Raw genomic sequence first — 20,185 nt, 5'->3', positions numbered from 1 at the left:
ATGCATAAACAGAGAAAAAAAATTCAATAAGTGCTCAGTATGTCCTTCTCAATGAAAAAGTTCTTTAGCGTGATAGAAGAAACGTTTAAAAATATGCTTGAAAGAATTAATGTTAGATAATTGGTTGACAGATGGATTTATTGAAACGAAAAGGCAGAGAGGTTGGCCGGAATAATTCTAATCTGGCGTGCTATCTGGACTGGTCAGGGGGAAGGAGAGAAGAAAGAAGATCATTATGGGTGACGATGTGGGAGACGGCATATGAAATCCATATCTACAGGCACAGTGGCTTGCTTTACAAGCGCGAGTCAAGTCCGCTGGCGCACAAAAAACGGCAAAGAGCACGCACTGCCTGGACACCCTTCCCCTTGTCCTGCCAAGCGCCCAGCAGCAGTTGCTCCGACAGAGGCCTCTTGTCCAAACGCTTCAAGGAAGCGGCTAGCACACTTCTTTCGCACGCATACGCTGAGCACACCAATATTATACGGTCCACAGTCTCTGGGATGCCACAAGTTGAGCATTCCGGCGAGTCCACCTGTCCAATTAAATGTAAGTACTTGTGCGTGAAAGCCACATTTAAACGAAGTCTATGTAGCAAGCATGCCTGATGACGCGAGATATTACGCGGAACATAAAATGGGGTAATGTATTCCACAAAATGAGACAGAAAAATTAACTGTGAATTTGCCGTAATATTTTTAGGCTTCGGTTGTAAGACATTGTTTAGGCATGAGAAGCGATTGAAACTTCGTCGAGGAAACTGGGCACTATTAAATATCAGATTGGGAAGTGATCCGTTTATAGCCTTGAAGATGAGGAAGTCAAGGAAAAAATGAATGTTTCAATTGAGTGATCGACGCCTTATAAGCTTTCTTAAATTGCCGAAGCTGTACAAACAAGCACATTACTCCCTGAGGCTGAAATCTCAGACTGGTGCCTTATATAGTTTCGGAATGAGCTCGCTATTCCGTACTAGTAATTTCCCTCCGCATATGTAATGGGTGACAAAGCTGCACGCACTTTCTGAACGAAGCGATTCGATAAAGTCAGTGCCACATCTTTAATACAAACGGCAAGCAGTACGGTACTTAAAAACTACACTCGCAGAATTGCTCGCAGACAGCGAGAAATCTCTGCCGGATAAAAAAAAAAAAAAAAAAAAAAAAATGGATTACTGAAACCTAATGTGTGGAAACTTACGGTTATTTATCAATTTCTTATTCCATTAGGATCTAAACGGTCTCGGAAAAAGACCAAAAAATTAGAAGCTTGCTGGCAAGAACACTCTGAAACAAAGAAAAAGGCTATATTAAAGAGGAACGAAAAGATGCTTTATTATGCATTTGAAGAAGGAAAAACTACACATATCTCTGCTCTCAGTTTGTTTGGGAAGGTATTTGGAGACCCTGCAAGCTATCTTCGAACAAGAACCTGGAAATTTGGCAAACATATCGGCGTAAACAGAGAAAAGTGGAGCTAGCAGCACGACTTCTTGGCTACCGAAGCGGTCACCTTGCAAAAGAGCACCCGCCGGAAGTTGCTCGGTTCGGCCCGTTGTGCAGCCGGACACCCACTGCTTTTTCTAATAGGCGCTAAAAGTAGAATTACGCGTAAAATTCGCCTTAATAATTGACACGATATCACCTTTAACATCAACTTTTCAATCCGCAAAGTTTTGGCATTGGGAGACCGGCAAGTCAATTCGAAAAGTGTTAAACGTCTTTGGTGTTTTAGTTTTTTGGAAAAATGAGAGCCTAGTAACTATCTCATTTCTCAGGAGACACTTTCACTTAGAATGAACGGCGTATAGTTGAAGGTACATATATTTCGATGAATTCCGGTCGCAAACTAACCTCCAACATGACTAGCAGATTGGTCCTAAATGATGAGCGAAATGTTACGAGCCCACCTTACAAAGCTGCAGAAAAGCGGTTCCGTTACAAGTTTCATGCGCAATCGCATGCACATTTTTTTTCCGACACCTAATTTCTCAAAACTGCTCGACGGTGATGGCGGCGCTTTTTCGACCTAACGAGTTTGCTATCGCGTCAAATTTTGCAGATATGGTGCTCGGCCCTTCTGGGCGAATATGCTGGACAAAAAGGGTGTCGAACAAAATTGTAGCGCGTAGAAAAGATTGTTTGATGTGAAACCTCTTCGGTGTGCTGAGAGAGTGACTTCACTTATTTCTCACTTTGACTTGGTCCGAACGGAATCGAAGCCCCAAACAAAAAAAAAAAAAAAGGAAATATCTCGTCTTGAAAACACATGGCTGTATATTTTGTGTTAGTTTCTTCGGAACGTTCTGCACTGTAACATTGAAAATAACCTCGATAGTTGGAGACGCAATTTAGGCAATGCTCATAAAGTTTAACTCGCGCATTTGTAGCACGCTAACCGTTTAACCGACCATGGACCGCTCCCGCCTACTACGTGCGTCTCACATAATACAGGCCCAAGCAATGGCTCACTTTATGTCGCATCGCGATCTCCCAGCGTATTTCTTCTAGCCAAGGTGAAAAACAAAACGCAAAACACGGCCTCCTATTTGTCACGCGGCCGTTCATCTGTTTCGCCATCGCTGAATTTACTCGCAAGTGCTGCGTACCGGCAATAATAGCCATCGACAGACCCAAGGAGCGTCACTGACTGATCTCTGCGGAGAGTAATGGTGGCGATGAAGAGCAGCACTAGGCAAACCTCACAAAACTTTATGTCCTGCTCCTTTTCGCAGAGTGCAATGTTCGTTGTTGCACCTCCAAGGGGCGCCGAAACAGCGATTGATTCGTTTCGCAAGATAGAGCGACGCACCCTAGCGTGGCGAGACCGGTGCACTTCTCGAGTTTCTCTGAGGTGGCGCAAGGACCCGTTTGCTCACTGATAGCCTCTCTTCGAACAGGTTGCGTTAAGGTGACCGTTACATTAAGGCTGGCACTGCTGATCGTTTGCCAAGGAGTTTTCATGACAACGGGTGCAATTTAATACAGTCTCCAACGTCTTTCGACTTTGAAATATGGTCCCTACTTTGGTGAGGATGTTTTATTTTCTCTTTACTTTCATTAGAAATCATTTCTTCTTTTAAATTCTAGAAAAATCTTCCGTTAATTTTTTGCCACGAACTCCCAAGGCGCCACTTTATGTTTGCATTTGTTTCCGGTGTGCCAAAAAAAGGCTGCTCTCGACAGAAATTTCGAAGTGAAACTGCTTTATATTTGGGCTGCCTGCATGCAGAAAACTGCTTCTGTACGGGGACTTAACTTAGTTAACGTGGATTAATTTGTGCTTCCTAATGGTGAGCCTGAAATCCGGTGCAAAAGGCACTGACAACCAAGCCAACTCTGGAGTATGGCGTTACGTGACAAAAAAGGAACCACATACTTGTGGGAGAGATTGTTTTGAGCTGTTTTCTCAACAAAAAAACAAAGTTACGTCATGCATGACAGGGGTAAATTTTATAGATTTTTTTCTTAGCTTTAAATACTCAAAAAGTGATACACAAATAAAAGATTAATAGTAGCGCTATTATGTAGACACAAGTTGTAGTTTTAATATGAGGATAGCTATCAGCTGCAAAGGCGACGGAATCAACTGTGGTTGAAAAAAGGTCCATCGTAGCTTCTAGAAAAGAAAAAAGTAGCAGAAACGTAAGCTTCCTTTCGGTACCTTTCATGTTACATTTTAATTTAAATAATGCTGAAGAATTTAATACGCACTCGTTGCTATCAGTAGACTGCTGCAATGAACATGTGCGATTTGAAACGAGCACGAGAAATGCGGCTATTGCCGGTCTTCCGGGCAAATATTTCCTGTCTATGTGGGCATTTTGATTTTTGTGGAGACTTTCTAGTAGCCTCTGTGCCACGTCCCGAATCTACCCTAAAGAACCGGTTCACGAGAGCGTCAAAAAAGTGTGTTCTTTTCCCCTTTATGATAATAATACTAGTACACTCAGTTCAATTTGTTTGGATATTATTTATTAATATTCATTTTCAGAGAAGTGGAGCAACGAAAAACAACAAAACAAATGTAGTTCGCTGAAGGAAGAAAACCACCGATCACGGCTGCCGTTTTGCTTCCTTAGGAGAATACATATAATGCAATCATTTTAAGTTTACAAAGGAATAAATTAACAATTGTCGCAATGTTCTGAGTTCGAAATTCTTGAAAAACCCACAGAGAGTTTGCCCCGCCGCGGCAGTTCAGTGGCTAGGCTATGGCGGCGGCCGCATTTCGATGGAAGCAAAACGCAAGGCGACCGTGTTTTCTACGAAGTTAGTGCACTTTGAATGGCCCTAGGGGGTGGAAATGATCTTCCGCCCTCCATTACGGTGTGCCCCGTAGCCAGAGTCGATTTGTGTCGCTACCCCCAACTAACCAAAGCAAGCCAAATACAATTTGTTGTTATGCCGAACGAACCTGAAAGACCACTGACCGGAACAACTGATCTGCATAGCCGGTCCTGCAGAGCAATTGAAGCGTTCTGCATAGGCCCTAGGCTGGAACCAATTGAAAGTGCTTAGAATGCTTCGCAAGAGTTTTAAACGGTCGAGGAGGCAGCTGAGCATGTTCTCACGCCGCAAATAGAAGTTACTTTACAGAAGTCCCAAGGATCAGCTCGTTGAGACACCTGGGCGATCCTAATTGTCCTTGCCTAGGCCATTGTTTATCTTCCAAGAAAGCAAAACAAACAGTGAAAACAAGTTCAGTTGAAAGTAGTCTGACTTAAATGCTCCAAGAGTACAAGTGAAAGTGGTTGACTACAGTTTTCTCGGAACGAAAGTAAATATTTGAAGCGAGCAAATGTCTCCTCGAGAGAGAATACGCGACTTTTTGCGCAATTTTGGAATTGTTTTTACCATCCGAAATTATTGTTTCACAGCATGTCTAAGGTACGTTTTCAATACGTTTATATTCCTAGTACACGACCTTTTCTTACCACACCTTTCAGTATTAACAGCTCGTCTTTTCGTAGTGTAGTTGTATACACCATCTTAGGTCATTCGGTTACTCATAGTTAAAAAGCTTAAGTTCACGAAAATATACCTGACCTCTAGCATATATGGTCTAAATGTCCTCGATGCTTTTTCAAAACAGAAAGTAGTGCATCGGTAGTAAGATGACCGGTTTCTAAAATTTTGCTCCTATAGGTCTCCAAACGAGGGGGCCAGAAGGGAACGTAGAAGATCTGAGATGTAAAGACTTCATGTTGTGGCTCACCCTGACATCGTGCAGGATGTGGGGGTGGTCGATTGGCACGATGAAGTGAGCTTAGCATGGTGGCATTTTCTATTACGCTATATCTGAACAGATTACGGAAGAAACGTGTTAGACGAAAGCCGAAGAAAGGGCTTGCAAAAGGGAAAGCAGAGGAAATCAGGATATCACTCCAGAACACATATCCAGCTTTAACCAAAAATGATAGCCTTAGTGTAGAAGTAAATATAGGTAATTTCGCAGATATCATTGTGAAATGCTTAGTAGAAGATAGTGGGATAGCAAGGATACCGATAAATTGTGTTGCGAAATAGCTTCAAAGCATAGAATCATTTAACCCCGCAAACAGACTAAAACGTTCAGAGCTATCAGAATTAATCAATGGCTGTAAGATGACCGATATACAGAAAAATATTTTCGAGAGAATTGAGCACGCTCTAAACTTTCGGTAAAGCTTCAAGTTCGGCTAGTTGGTAATGGCTTGCTGGAATCATTTTCAGCGATAAAAGACACGTACACAAAGAACACGACACGCAAGGGACACAAAACACACTTTCACAAAGAACACGACACACAAGGGACACCCTGCTAGTGTCCCTTGCGTGCCGTGTTCTTTTTGTACGTGTTCTTTTACCGCTAAAAATCATTCCAGCATGCTCTAAAATGAACGGAGATAGCGCGAAAACTGTTAACTGACTGCTAGGAAACTAGGCAGAGGCAAAACTCAGACTATATGCGCTGATAGACAAGATGGCGAATCGCGAAAGGCCGGAGCTTTTTTTGACCGCTTTCTCAACGACTTTATATATATATATATATATATATATATATATATATATATATATATATATATATATATATATATATATATATATATATATATATTGAGACGGAGAGCAAGCAGAAACACGGCCGCTCCTAGGAACGCCCTGCTTTATTCTATCTTCATCTTCTTCTGTTTCTCCGCTCCTGCACACTTCGCTTCGTCGTCGGCTAAGCACATCACAATATATATATATATATATATATATATATATAGAGTGTCACGCACTTCCCACTGTTGTATTTGCTCACCCGATTGTAGTGGGTGAGCCAGTCATCCACGTCTTCCCCAGGCTTGCCATAAAATTGTCGGGGTTCCCGATAAGGCTGTGGGGTGGTCGGTTGTGCTGCTGGCATGGGCGGCGTTGAAACATCTGCTTGCGCCATCTCCGTCCGGGGGGGGGTAGCCCAGAAATTATTCTGCTTCGGCGGTGTAGGACAGGTTCCGTGGTGATCGTTAGCCCGCAAACTCCAGCACACTTGTTACGAGGTTTATTTAGCCAGATTTTAGGATGCGCTGAAGATTAGCATACTAGAGCGGGCCGCATCAGCTTCCTCTTCTTCTTCTGCTTATCCCGCCAAGCCTCCTCTTCTTCCAAAACAGGACCGCGGGAAGTGCGTGACACTTCCCCATCCTCCCAACCTCTCACCATCAACGCCTACAACAGCGAGCACTCTCGATTTCCTCGTTGACTACATCCAGAACACAATGCGTTTAATCCAAGCGACGATGAGCCTTATCAATCGAATGAACGTGAGCCGCCAGTGTGCTATGCCTGTGGAATGATCGGCCACATTTCGCGTTTTTGCCGCAATCGCCGTCCGTACCAGCAGTATCGCCGACAGTGGGTGAACTCCCGTGCAAGGTTTCCTGCAGACAATGATGATTCATACAGAACACCTGGCCGGAATGAGTACAGAACAACGGCTAGCCGACAAGAACGCAGAGTGGCGCTGAAACGAAACGAATCACCGGCCTCTGACCGTAGCCTGACACCACCATCTTGGCGCCTACGACGCTCCCCTTCTCCCCGACGAAGGTCGCCACCTCCGGGAAACGAGTGAGTGCTGCCGATGTAGGTGAAGTCGCAAGTGATTCTAGCTTACCTATGCCTCTGCCCATTTCGATGTTAAAGAACCGAATTGAAGTTTTTGTGGACGGTGTACTTACTGTGGCGTTGTTGGGCACAAGTGCAACCATTTCTATTATAAGCCTCGCTTTTAAAAACTGCCTTGGTCGTAAAATTATGTTTGCTTGAGATAGTGCGGCGACATTATGAGGTGTTGGTGGCTAACCGCTTAACCCACTTGGAGTCTGTTCCGTGAATCTTGTTATCGCCGGCCACACATTCCGAACTGAATTCGCAGTACTTGCTCGATCAACGCATGACGTAATTCTTGGACTCGATTTTCTGGAACAATGTGGGGCCACTCTCGACATTCGCAACGGAGACATTTCTGTGAGCACTCGAATTGAATCAGCTTTGTGCGAAAATTCGCGGACCAATCCCAGCACGCTTTCGGTTTCGGACGACATAGTTACTTCAGCAATGTCAGCAGAGTTTATGCAAGTTGTTAGTTCAAGCTGTGCCAGTGATGAGTTCGACGCTGTGGTTGAACAACTCACCCTCAACTGCGCGAAGAAAAGTATTCTTATTCTCCGCTGCGTCATCTTAGTCATGAATGGCCATTCTTCTTTGTGGACGACTAACTGCTCTAATGAACCTGTTGTATTGCCACGTGGTCTAAAACTTGCCAACTTTGACGAAGATGCTTTTAAATCAGTGGCAGTGCTCAGCACAAACAATTCCCAGCCTACCGCATGCTCAGAAGTCGATAAGAGAAAATTTCTTGCCATGATTAACAAGTCCCTGCCAACAAGTGACCGTTACAGTTTAGTAGAAGTTCTGTCGAAACATACTGCGGCTTTCGATTTCTCTCGGGACTCACCACCACGGATTCCTATTTCCCGTACTCAGCACCGAATCAATACTAGGACTGCTGATCCAATCCGTCAGAAGCCTTATCGTGTATCCCCATCAGAGCGACAAACAATCGAAGAACAATTTCGTGATATGCTGCATAAGGGCATCATTCAGGAATCGTCTAGTCCGTGGGCTTCCCCTGTGATACTAGTCAAAAAGAAAGACGGCACATGGCGATTTTGTGTTGATTATCGACGGCTGAATACTGTTACCAAGAAGGACGTGTATTCCCTTCCACCTATTGATGACGCCATTGATTGTTTACATTCTGCCTCCTATTTTTCCTCAGTTGACCTGCAATCAGGCTATTGGCAGATGCCCATGCACCCGGAAGATAAAGAAAAGACGGCATTCATCACCCCAGATCAGCTGTATGAATTTAATGTGATGCCGTTTGGATGATGTAACGCTCCAGCCATGTTCCAAAGATTCATGGATAAAAGTTTTGCGCGGACTGAAGTGACACATTTGCATGTGTTATTTGGACGATGTAGTGATATTCGGGACCACTTTTCGTGAACACAACAGTCGATTAGAAATTGTCTTGGAGTGTATTGAGAAAGCTGGTCTGGTACTCAATTCCAAGAAATATCGTTTTGGAGAACGCCAGGCTGTGGTACTTGGACATCTCGTAGACAAGGATGGAATCAGGCCTGATCTGAAAAAGATCGAAGCTGTCACTTGTTTTAAACCGCCGAAATCGTTAAAACAGCTGAGGAGTTTTTTGGGACTTTGCTCCTATTTCCAGCGTTTTGTTCTGACGTTTGCTGACCTAGCATATCCCCTTACTTGTCTTCTGCAAAAAGATGTACCTTTCAAGTGGACTGCCGATTGTGGCTCCGCCTTTCGGCAGTTAAAATTTATTTTGACATCTGGGCCTGTACTACGCCACTTCTGCCCATCAGCTCCAACAGAACTTCACACTGACGCCAGCGCAGTTGGAGTTGGTGCTGTGCTTATACAGCGCCACAATGGCAATGAACATGTCGTTGCATATGCAAGCCGTTCTTTGAGCAAGGCTGAGCGTAATTACACAGTAACTGAACAGGAATGCTTAGCTGTTGTTTTCGCTGTGTAACGGTTTAGGTCATATCTTTATGGATGTGCATTTAAAATTGTGACGGACCATCATTCCTTATGTTGGCTTGTAAACCTTCGTGACCCCTGTGGACGCCTTGCGCGGTGGGCTTTGCGCCTGCAAGAATTCAATTTTACTTTGTCTTTTAAGAGTGGTCATAAGCACGGCGATGCTGACTGCCTGTCATGGTTGCCGCTTGAAACTACTAATTGCGGCAATGAGATATTGGACGAATATATAGCTGCCATCTCTCCAAGCTTCCCCGATGTTGGTGAATTCAAGATTGCGCAGCGGAACGACAAGGAGTTGGCACCGCTTTTTGATGCAGCAAGTTCCCGGAACCCTCCGCCCTCATTCTGCATACGTGACGGTCTACTATACAGGAAGAACTACTCGTCAGTAGGTGCGCGGTTTCTTCTGGTAATTCCTACAAGTCTTAGGTGTCAGGTTCTTCGGGTAATGCACGACGATGCCTAAGCTGGACACTTGGGTTTCGCCAAGACATTGCACAGGACTAAGGAACGTTTTTATTGGCCGAAGATGTGTCAAACTACTCAACGTTATGTGGCCAGCTGCCTCCAGTGCCAGCGTTTCAAGCACCCAACCTGCTTTCCGCCAGGCCATCTTCAGCCTATAACGCCACCACGAACCCCATTCGAACAGGCGGGAATTGACCTTCTAGGACCATTTCCACGATCCTCCAACGGAAACCGCTGGGTCATCCTGTGCGTAGAATACCTTACGCGGTACTGTGAAACTGCTGCCATACCGTCAGCCACTGCTTCTGATGTCTCGGCTTTCCACCTACGGTCTATCATTCTTCGACATGGGCCTCCTCGTGTGTTAATAAGCGACCGTGGGCGACAGTTTACGGCAGACGTTGTAGAGGAACATCTTCGCCTCTGCTCATCCCATTATCGCCATTCAACTCCTTACTACCCACAAACAAACAGTCTTACCGAACGCACCAATCGTACGCTTAGCAATATGCTCGCAATGTATGTCGACTCGTGATTTGCTGCTTTATGCGAATGGCTTTAATTGCGACTAACGACTGCTACGACTAGAAATTATTCCCTGAAGATATTTTATTCTTATTTTAAACTCGCGGTTTTACCAATTGTAGAACGTATGCGCTGCAACACTGGGAATATTGAATGGTGCCATAGTGTTATGCTTCTCTCATTTCAGCAATGACGGCTCCTAACCTAAACTTGCCGTTTGTCATGCGCTCTGCATTTCATTCTAAATTCTTTAGCTTATTTCATTACTGCATACGCTCTCTCGAACGTATCTTTCAATGTAAAACAAAGCTCTACGCATTTGCGAGATAAAACAATTTGCACATTTTTCTCATCGGGTGGTTAGTCGGAAAGCAGCATCATCAAAGAGAATGAAAATAGCAGCCGATTTAGCTAAGGCGGCCGAATGCGAATTATGTGTGAGAGAGCGTAATGTTTCATTTCGCTTTCGATTCGAGGCTAGAGTTTCAAGGTCATCCTTCAGGCAACGGTCGGCGACATCGGTGACTGGGGACCGTAATGGTATTGCGGTATAAAATTTTGGGACTGCTTAACACAGCTTAACAGAATCCAGTATTTTTTAGAGTACATTGCGCAAGGATGCAAATGGATGAAGACGACGGCATGCAGGGCCCAGCGCGAGAAAGTGGCAGTTCAACACGCAGGTGATTGATTGCCTGCGGCGGCACCTGTGAATTTCCTTATTCGCTTCCCAAGAGAAATTCCTGGGTTGGAATGGGCTCGAACTGTTCATTTGTTTTTAATGAAAGCTTTCTGCACTCGGCAGAGGCTTCGGTGAGACAACGGTCGAATTCATCTTGTTAGCCCAGTAACGTTTTAGCATTAAAACTATAAAGAACGCGAACGATAAAGACTACAAACGTGGATGTTTATTTTCAAAACCCTTTTCAGAAACGCTCCAGATTTCGTCTTTGCGGTCCTTGTAAGCGTCCTCATATTTCCGTTCGCCGAAAGCTCCAGCAACGGAAGTGCCGCGTACGTAATTAAAAAAATTAACAGAACCTTACGCTTTGTTCGAGCATACAGCGCAGTGCGCAAATTGAAATGCACTATTAATAAAATAGTTTTCTGGGTTGAAATTACTTACAGCGCAGAACTTATTACATCAGTTGCGTCTGTCGCGCCATCATTACTACGTTGAATAGATATCGGCGCTGCGTAATTCCATTTTCACAACGGTTTGGTCCCGCACCTTCTTTCTACTCACTGGTTGTCTCTGAGCGAGTTAAACGGCGATTCTTGCTCAGAGGTGTCTCTGAATGCAACCTAAAGGCAACACACACTCATTGAAGGCAGGAATTGATTACGGTCAAGGTAACTGCGCAGTGTAACCGTTGTCATACCGGCACCTCCTAGCTGTGTTCAAGGCTGGTTTTGCGGCAATTAGGAATAAGAAAATCGCATTAAGCCACCTAAAAGAGATCACAGCACAAGAAATACGTTATTAATTTATTTCAATGTTGTGACTTTAAAAAAAGGTTTTTAGAAATACAAATAAAAAAATAGTCACAGATATCGAACACAGGTGTTGGCTAGTGTTGAAATAAGTGTAGTGGTAATTCATTCCTCACTGAATCCTCAGAGATAAAGAATAGGTGGCAGGAATACACAGAAGAACTGTACAAGAAGGACCCGAATGTACAAACCCAACATAAGACGGTTGTGATTACTGATCTCAAGCCGGACATCCTGAAGAGTGAAGTTGAATGGGCCTTAGCCAGCCTTGCAAAGAACAAAGCTAGCAGAATTGATGGCATTCCAGCTGAGTTGCTTCAAAACCCGAACCATGACGCTGTTAACATTCTGCATACATTATGTCAGAAGATTTGGACAACCCTGCAGTGGCTACAGGATTGGAGGAGGTCAGTTTACATCCCCATTCCAAAGAAAGGCAGTGCCAAAGATTATTCCAACTACCACACGATCGCGCTTATTTCGCATGCTAGCAAGGTGATGTTGAAACTCCTCCAAGGTAGGCTGCAGCAGTATGTGATCGGGAGCTTCCGGACGTGCAAGCTGGGTTTCGCAAGGGCAGAGGAACTAGAAACCAAATTGCCAACCTTCGCTGGATCATGGAAAAAGCAAGAGAGTTCCATAAACCCATCTACTTCTGATTTATTGATTATGCAAAAGCGTTTGACTGCGTAGATCACAGCAGATTGTGGCAAGCTCTCCAACAGATGGGAGTTCCAATTCACCTCATCTGTCTCCTCAGGAACCTCTGTGAAGGGCAAGAGGCCACAGTCAGAACTGGGCATGGTCTTAATGATTGGTTTCCGGTTGAGAAAGGAGTGAGGCAAGGCTGCATACTGTCGCCCTGCCTATTTAACCTATATGCAGAGTGCATCATGAGGAAGGCCGGTCTGGACGAGTCTTCAGCTGGAGTGAAGATTGCTGGAAAACGTATCAACAACCTTAGATATGCAGATGATACCACATTAATGGCAGAAAGTGAAGTGGAACTCAAGAGACTTCTGATGCACGTACAAGAAGAGAGTGAGAACTTTGGGCTAAAACTGAACATTAAAAAGACAAAGATCATGGCGTCTTGCCCTATCACGTCCTGGAGCATCAAGGGACAAGAAGTGGAAGCTGTGACAGATTTTCTCTTCTTGGGCTCCAAGATTACCTCGGAAGGAGACTGCAGCCATGAAATTAGGAGACGCCTGCTTCTGGGAAAGAGAGCAATGGTTAGCCTTGACCGCATAGTAAAGAGCAGAGACATTAGTCTGCCAACCAAGATCCGTATAACTCGTGCTATGGTCTTTCCAGTTGTGATGTATGGACGCGAGAGTTGGACTGTGAAAAAGGCTGACCGCCGAAGAATTGACGCGTTTGAATTGTGGTGCTGGCGAAGACTCTTGAGAGTTCCTTGGACTGCCAGAAGATCAAATCAGTCGATGTTGTCGACCATAAACCCTGATTGCTCATTGGAGGGTCAAATTCTAAAGTTAAAGCTCAGCTACTTTGGTCATCTGATGAGACGAGAGGAGTCGCTGGAGAAAGATTTGACGTTGGGAAAGGTTGAGGGTGGCCGGAGAAGGGGTAGGCAGCGAACGCGATGGTTGGATAGCATCCTCGAGGCACTGCAGATTAAGTTATGTGATGTTAGGAAGATAGTGAGAGACCGGAAAGCGTGGCGTGAAATGGTCCATAGGGTCACGAAGAGTCGGACACGACTGAACGACTGAACTGAACTGAATCCATTTCGCCACAGAAGCTTTTTTTTTTTCTGACATGGTATTTATTACACGTGGTTATGTACAGAAAGGGTTATGTATAACTATTTACAATGCACTCAGTCATTGCTGAGATGCACAACAGAAAACACAACTAAAAGGCAGGCAAAGATAAGCGCCTTGTCACCAGCGGAAACCAATCAGGTTGAAAGTCATTTTCATCATAAATGTCCTTCAGTTGCAGCATCATTATGCTAAAATGGAGTCTAGGGGGAACAACAGGTTCAGCGTTGCGATCCAACATGCGTGTCTTCCACAAGCTATGAAGTCCAATAAGGAAAAACATGTGATATGGTTCGTAATCAGATTGTGTAACAGCAAGATACCGCAAACTGTACGAATTTAGAACAAACTCTTTCTTTAGAGTTCTCTGCAGTTCAGTCCAGGCGTTCAGTCGTGTCCGACTCTTCGTGACCCTATGGACCATGTCACGCCACGCTTTCCGGTCTCTCACTATCTTCTTAACATCACATAGCTTCATCTGCACTGCCTCGAGAATGCCATCTAACCATCGCGTTCGCTGCCTACCCCTTCTCCGGCGACCCTCAACCTTTCCCAACATCAAATCTTTCTCCAGCGACTCCTCTCTTCTCATTAGATGACCAAAGTAGCTGAGCTTTAACTTTAGAATTTGACCCTCCAATGAGCAGTCAGGGTTTATGGTCGACAATATCGACTGATTTGATCTTCTCGCAGTCCAAGGAACTCTTAAGAGTCTTCGCCAGCACCACAATTCAAACGCGTCAATTCTTCGGTGGTCAGCCTTTTTCACAGTCCAACTCTCGCATTCATACATCACAACTGGAAAGACCATAGCACGGGTTATATGGATCTTGGTTGGCAGACTAATGTCTCTGCTCTTTACTAGGCGGTCAAGGCTAACAATTGCTCTCTTTCCCAGAAGCAGGCGTCTCCTAATTTCATGGCTGCAGTCTCCTTCCGAGGTAATCTTGGAGCCCAAGAAGAGAAAATCTGTGACAGCTTCCACTTCTTGTCCATTGATGCTCCAGGACTTGACAGGGCAAGACGCCATGATCTTTGTCTTTTTAATGTTCAGTTTAAGCCCAAACTTCACACTCTCTTCTTGTACGCGCATCAGAAGTCTCTTGAGTTCCCCTTCACTTTCTGCCATTAAAGTGGTATCATCCGCATATCTAAGGTTGTTGATACGTTTTCCAGCAATCTTCACTCCAGCTGAAGACTCGTCCAGACCGGCCTTCCTCATGATGCACTCTGCATATAGGTTAAATAGGCAGGGCGACAGTATGCAGCCTTGCCTCACCCCTTTCTCAATCGGAAACCAATCAGTAAGACCATGCCCAGTTCTGACTGTGGCCTCTTGCCCTTCATAAAGGTTCCTGAGGAGACAGATGAGGTGAATTGGAACTCTCATCTCTTGGAGAGCTTGCCACAATCTGCTGTGATCTACGCAGTCAAACGCTTTCGCATAATCAATAAAGCAGAAGTAAATGGGTTTCTGGAACCCTCTTGCTTTTTCCATGATCCAGCGAAGGTTGGCAATTTGGTCTCTAGTTCCTCTGCCCTTGCGAAACCCAGCTTGCACGTCCGGAAGCTCCCGATCCACATACTGCTGCAGCCTACCTTGCAGGATTTTTAACATCACCTTGCTAGCATGCGAAATAAGCGCGATCGTGCGGTAGTTGGAACAATCTTTGGCACTGCCTTTCTTTGGAATGGGGATGTAAACTGACCTCCTCCAATTCTGTGGCCACTGCAGGGTTGTCCAAACCTTTTGACATAATGTATGCAGTGTGTTAACAGCGTCGTGGTTGAGGTTTTGAAGCAACTCAGCTGGAATACCATCAATTCCGCTAGCTTTGTTCTTAGCAAGGCTGGCTAAGGCCCATTCAACTTCACTCTTCAGGATGCCCGGTCGAGATCAGTAATCACAACCGTCTTATGTTGGGTTTGCACATCCGGGTCCTTCTTGTACAGTTCTTCTGTGTATTCCTGCCACCTCTTCTTTATCTCTGAGGCTTCAGTGAGGTCCTTGCCTCGTTTGTCCTTTATCACGCCCAGCTTAGCAGAGAAGCTTCCTTTGATATCTTTGATTGTCTTATACAGAGCTCTTGTGTTCCTTAATTGGCTGTTGTCCTCAACTGCTTGACACTATATGTTCAGGAAGGCATTCTTATCTCTCCTTGCTATTTTCTGAAAATCCGCATTGAGAACCTTGTATCTTTCTCTTTCCCCCATACCTTTTGCCATCCTCCTTTCCTCAGCTATTTGCAAAGCCTCTTCAGATAACCAGTTTGCTTTTTTTCATTTCTTTTGCTTTGGAACTACCTTAGTAGCAACTTCTTGTATTATATCACGAACATCAGTCCACATCTCTTCGGGCTCTTTGTCTTCTAGATCTAATTCTTGAAATCGATTCCTCACTTCCACAGCATATTCTAATGGAATCTGATCCAAATCATACCTGAAAGGCCTTCTAGTTTTCAGCGCATCCCAAAAAAAGAATTGCGTCTTTGCAATTAATGAAACAGTGCTCAATTGTTTCAGGCACATCACACAGACGGCAGTTTACAGAAGATACAAAAATATTTTTGCTATGGAGCCTTCTGTCAACAGGTAGAGCTTCGGTGTGTAATTTAAAAAAAAATGTTTTCTTGCAAGGAGAAATCTGCATTTTGCGCACCCTTTTTAACACATCATGACCCTTAAAACCAAAGTATAAAGAACGATGCAGTGGTGGCGGAAATAAAATTGCTATCAATTCCTTGTATAGTATCTTGCGCGAAACAGAATATAAGTACTCCTTCGAGAATCGTGCTGTCAAAAACCTCACCGAATCATAAACTTCCTGCATAAATCCTAGTAACTGTGGGCGGTCAGTAAAATCTGAAGAAACCACTAAGTCAGAAAGCAAATTCATGAAATTAACTTGTAGGAATTCTCTAATAATCTGATGTGAACATATACGAATAAAGAAGAAACAGGCAACTTACTGCCTTACATACAGACGCCCTAAGCCGAGCCCCCCTGCACAAACAGGTCTGAATAGGCTGTCACGTCGAATCGGTTCAAAATTGGAATACCAAATAAACGTCGCAAATATTCGCTGAAAACGCTGGATATAATGCCTAGCACAGTGGAGAGCCTGAAGCTCATAATAAATTTTTGTCGCCAAAAACATGTTGCAGGCCTGAGACCGACCGAATATTGAGAGCCGATAGGGGACAAATGTATTAGCATAACGCTGGACGACTGGAACGCGCTATTTCCAGTATTTTGCACTTGACTTAAATGCATGCAGTGGAACGCCCAGATATTTAGGGGGCACACATGACCATTCAACTCTTGCATATAGGGGCGGGGTTGAGCCCCACGAACTAAACCAAAGGCCGAAACTCTGGGAGGGATTCATCTGAGCACCAGAAACAATGTCAAATTTTTCTATGCTGGATACCACGTTTTCCATGCTTGGTTTGTCAGTGCAGAAAAACGCAAGATCATCCGCATATGCTGAATCTGTTGCTTTTAAATGCGCTCTTATTCGATTTGATTCAACTTACTAAAGGATCAGCGGATTACTACAAGAAGTTTTATTCCAGCAAACGATTTTATTGCGCAAAAGCGTAGCTTTTTGGACTTGTTGGCGCATGAACATAGCGATATTTTAGCGGAAAAGAGACAAGACACAAGACACGCTCGTGTTGTTTGGTCTTCTCGTGTGTCTTGTCTGTCTTGCGCTAAAATATCGCTGTTCTTTTGCGTATTCAATGTATATGGTTTTATATAAATGGCAAATAACAGAGGGTAAAGTGGCCATCCTTGTCTTACGGACGATCTTATCTGAACGCTTTCTGGGACTTCTTTATTTACAATACTGCTAGTGAAATAGTTTGCATATGACATTTTAATTCCATCTAATATGAATGAGCCTACAATTACATAATTCAGTATTAAAAATAATATTTCGTGACTAACCCGGTAAAAATCTTTCTCCAAGTCTAGTTGCAACATTGCAAAGTGATCTCAAACACCGTCACAACATTCAAAAATGCTTCTAGTCTACGTGGTGAATATTTGTATATATGCTTCTTCCTTTCATTCCACATGTTTGATGTGGCCCAACATTATCTTTAATTACATTCTGTAACCGTTTCGCTAGGACCTTCATGAAGATTTTGTAATCCACATTGACAAGTGTTATAGGCCGGTATGACTTCACTGAGAGCAATTTGACGGGGTCATCGCTCTTTGGTATCAACACCACGTGCGTCCTTCTAAGTGACGATAGCGTTTGTTCTTTATCATATGCCTCGCTTAAAACTCAATGCAATGCTAGCGCTACTTCCCCCTTAAAAGCTTTATAAAAAGCTGTACCCAATCCATTAAGACCAGGCGATTTTCCAGCGGTCAGGTCATCTATAGCAATCTCTATCTCTCTCAAGCTGATGGGCTTCTCCAAGCTTGCTTTCACGGTGTCATCGAGTATTGGCGTCAGTGGCAAAAAGTCATTTTCAAATCCTTCCTCCACTAGCCTTGCGTGGCCTAGCAAGGAGCGAAAATAATCTACGAAAGCTTGTTGTATCTCCACCCTGTCGCTTGTAACCCCATTGCTGGGGTTGATCTCTTTTATTTCATTCTCTATCGCGTACCTTTTTTCCTCTCCTATTGCACACTTGATGGGCGCTTCTTGGGAAAATAATCTTTCTTCACGTGCTCGGACGACAGCTCTTTTGTATTAGCGTATATCGATAGCTTCTTGGCGGTTTTTAACCATTCTGATTTCCTTCTTATATTGCCCTGGTTGTGCCCTTTCTATACTTAACAAAAGGTCGAGCTCTCCTTGCAGTTCTTCCTTTTTACTCCTTTGTTCACTATATAAGGACCCCGATCGCTCAATTGCGTATATCTTAACATCGTCCTTAAAATTCTCCCATAATTCCAGTACTGTTTCAGGTTCAGGTTCAGGTTGTATATTGTCATGTGATGATACAAATTCATATTCCTGTTTGTTGTTTGCCTGAGAGGTGCATAATGTGCCCGTCTGGTCTAGTACCCTAATTCCACAGAAATGGCGGCTCCATTAAAAATAGCTACACTAAACACTAGGGGATTGGCTGCAAGACGCCGGCATACCAACTTAGCCGTTTATTACTTGAAAACAATCTGGACGTTAGAGGCATCCAAGAAACAAAAGTTGAAAGTCAGGACCAGACGGACTGCATGGTGCTACTTTTCCGATCACGGTACGATGCTTGTGTATGCCATGCTTTAGGTAAATCAAAGCGGTGTCTTCTCCTCCTCCGGAACTCAATTGGCATTATCGTGGAGAGTGACAGTATGTCAGAGTGGCCGCTTTATAGTTTGTGAATTAACCTTTTCTGGTTCACAGTGGAGGGTTGTTGTGAGGAGTGGATTGCTCCCTATGTGAGGAGTGATCGGAATGTGATCTTCCTGAGAGATTTCAATTGTGTGCGTGCGTCGGAGGATAGAGTTAAAAAACTACCTGTTCGTGACAGCAGGGCTCTCTTTTGAAACGAGCTTGTCCAGGAGTGTTACCTCGAGGATGTTGCTAATTTATTGTCGAATACTGATGTGCCGCAATTCACACATTACCAGAGTGACAGTCACGCAAGGCTATATAGAGCGTATGTGTCTGCTCAGCTTGCGCCTCTCTGCAACAAGTATATGGTAAAGCCTGTTTTGTTTAGCGACCATAGCCTGGTTGTGTGCACCATTGGATCCAAAGAAGTGAAGCCGCGGTTTAACTGGGAGTTATGGAAGCTTAACGACAATCTACTCACAGCTGAAAGTTTTGTAGATACTGTGCAGCGACGCATAAAACCACTGCGCCACAGAAGCGACTGGAGCTGTGGCTTTTAAATGCGCCCTTATTCGTTTTGATTCAACGTACTAAAGATGGCGTGACGCACGCAACTGGCATCATCAGTGGATTACTACAACAAGTTTTAGTTCAGCAAACTATTTTATTGCGTATGCATTTTAGTTTATGTACTACACTGCATACTCAACAAAACATATGGCTTTATTGACTTTCATTTTGTTGTGTTTTAATTTTTAGTGACGCAACAGGCACTTCCGTTGCTGCCGTTTTTGGAGAACGGCAATACGCTACGCTCCCCTCCGTTGTCTATTTCTTCACTCGATTGGCGGAGGGAAAAGCGCAGGGTTAAATAGGCAGTGCAGACGACACACCGTTAGTAGTGTGTGGCAGCTCGAAAAAAGAAAAGCACGTAACTTTGTCAAGATTGCCCACATTTAACCACATCTGTCACTGAATCCAAATTGATTGCTTTCGTTTCATCTATTTCGTTTTGTATTAAAACTACAAATGCAAAGGGCTGGAAGTTATCTCCGGTGTCTTGGCTAGCCCTCCTTCAGAGTATGCGCCATTATTCTTTGAGGCAACAACTTAGTGCAACATGCTGGTGGAGTGTATTTGAACGAAAAAGAGGTAGAGGGCTCGTGTTGCACCCAATCGACGGCTGCCATTTTAGTTGTAAATTTCTAAGTTGCCTTCAATTTTAGTCGAAAAGTTTAGTGTGTACTCCATTAATTTGTTGTGCATCACTTGTTTCAGTTTGCAACGCAACCCGACAATACCTACCGTGAATATGCAACATTCCTTCAAAGGCCAACAATAATGACGACGAAGTCTGAGTAGAATAGAAATTTCACGCACGCCTGGTGAAAATAAAATAGCTGCCTTGACGGGGAGATGAGAATGAGGGCGCCACGAATTAGACTGTATAGCCGCGCAAGGAATACTCAGAAACCAGGCGCACAGTCAGTAAACAAACGCAGCGT

Source organism: Amblyomma maculatum, chromosome 1 (assembly GCF_055883805.1).
Source record: "Amblyomma maculatum isolate TAMU_Amacu chromosome 1, ASM5588380v1, whole genome shotgun sequence".
NCBI classification, from domain to species: domain Eukaryota; kingdom Metazoa; phylum Arthropoda; class Arachnida; order Ixodida; family Ixodidae; genus Amblyomma; species Amblyomma maculatum.
The sequence above is the reverse complement of the archived record's forward strand: the minus strand, read 5'-3'. Positions refer to the sequence as shown.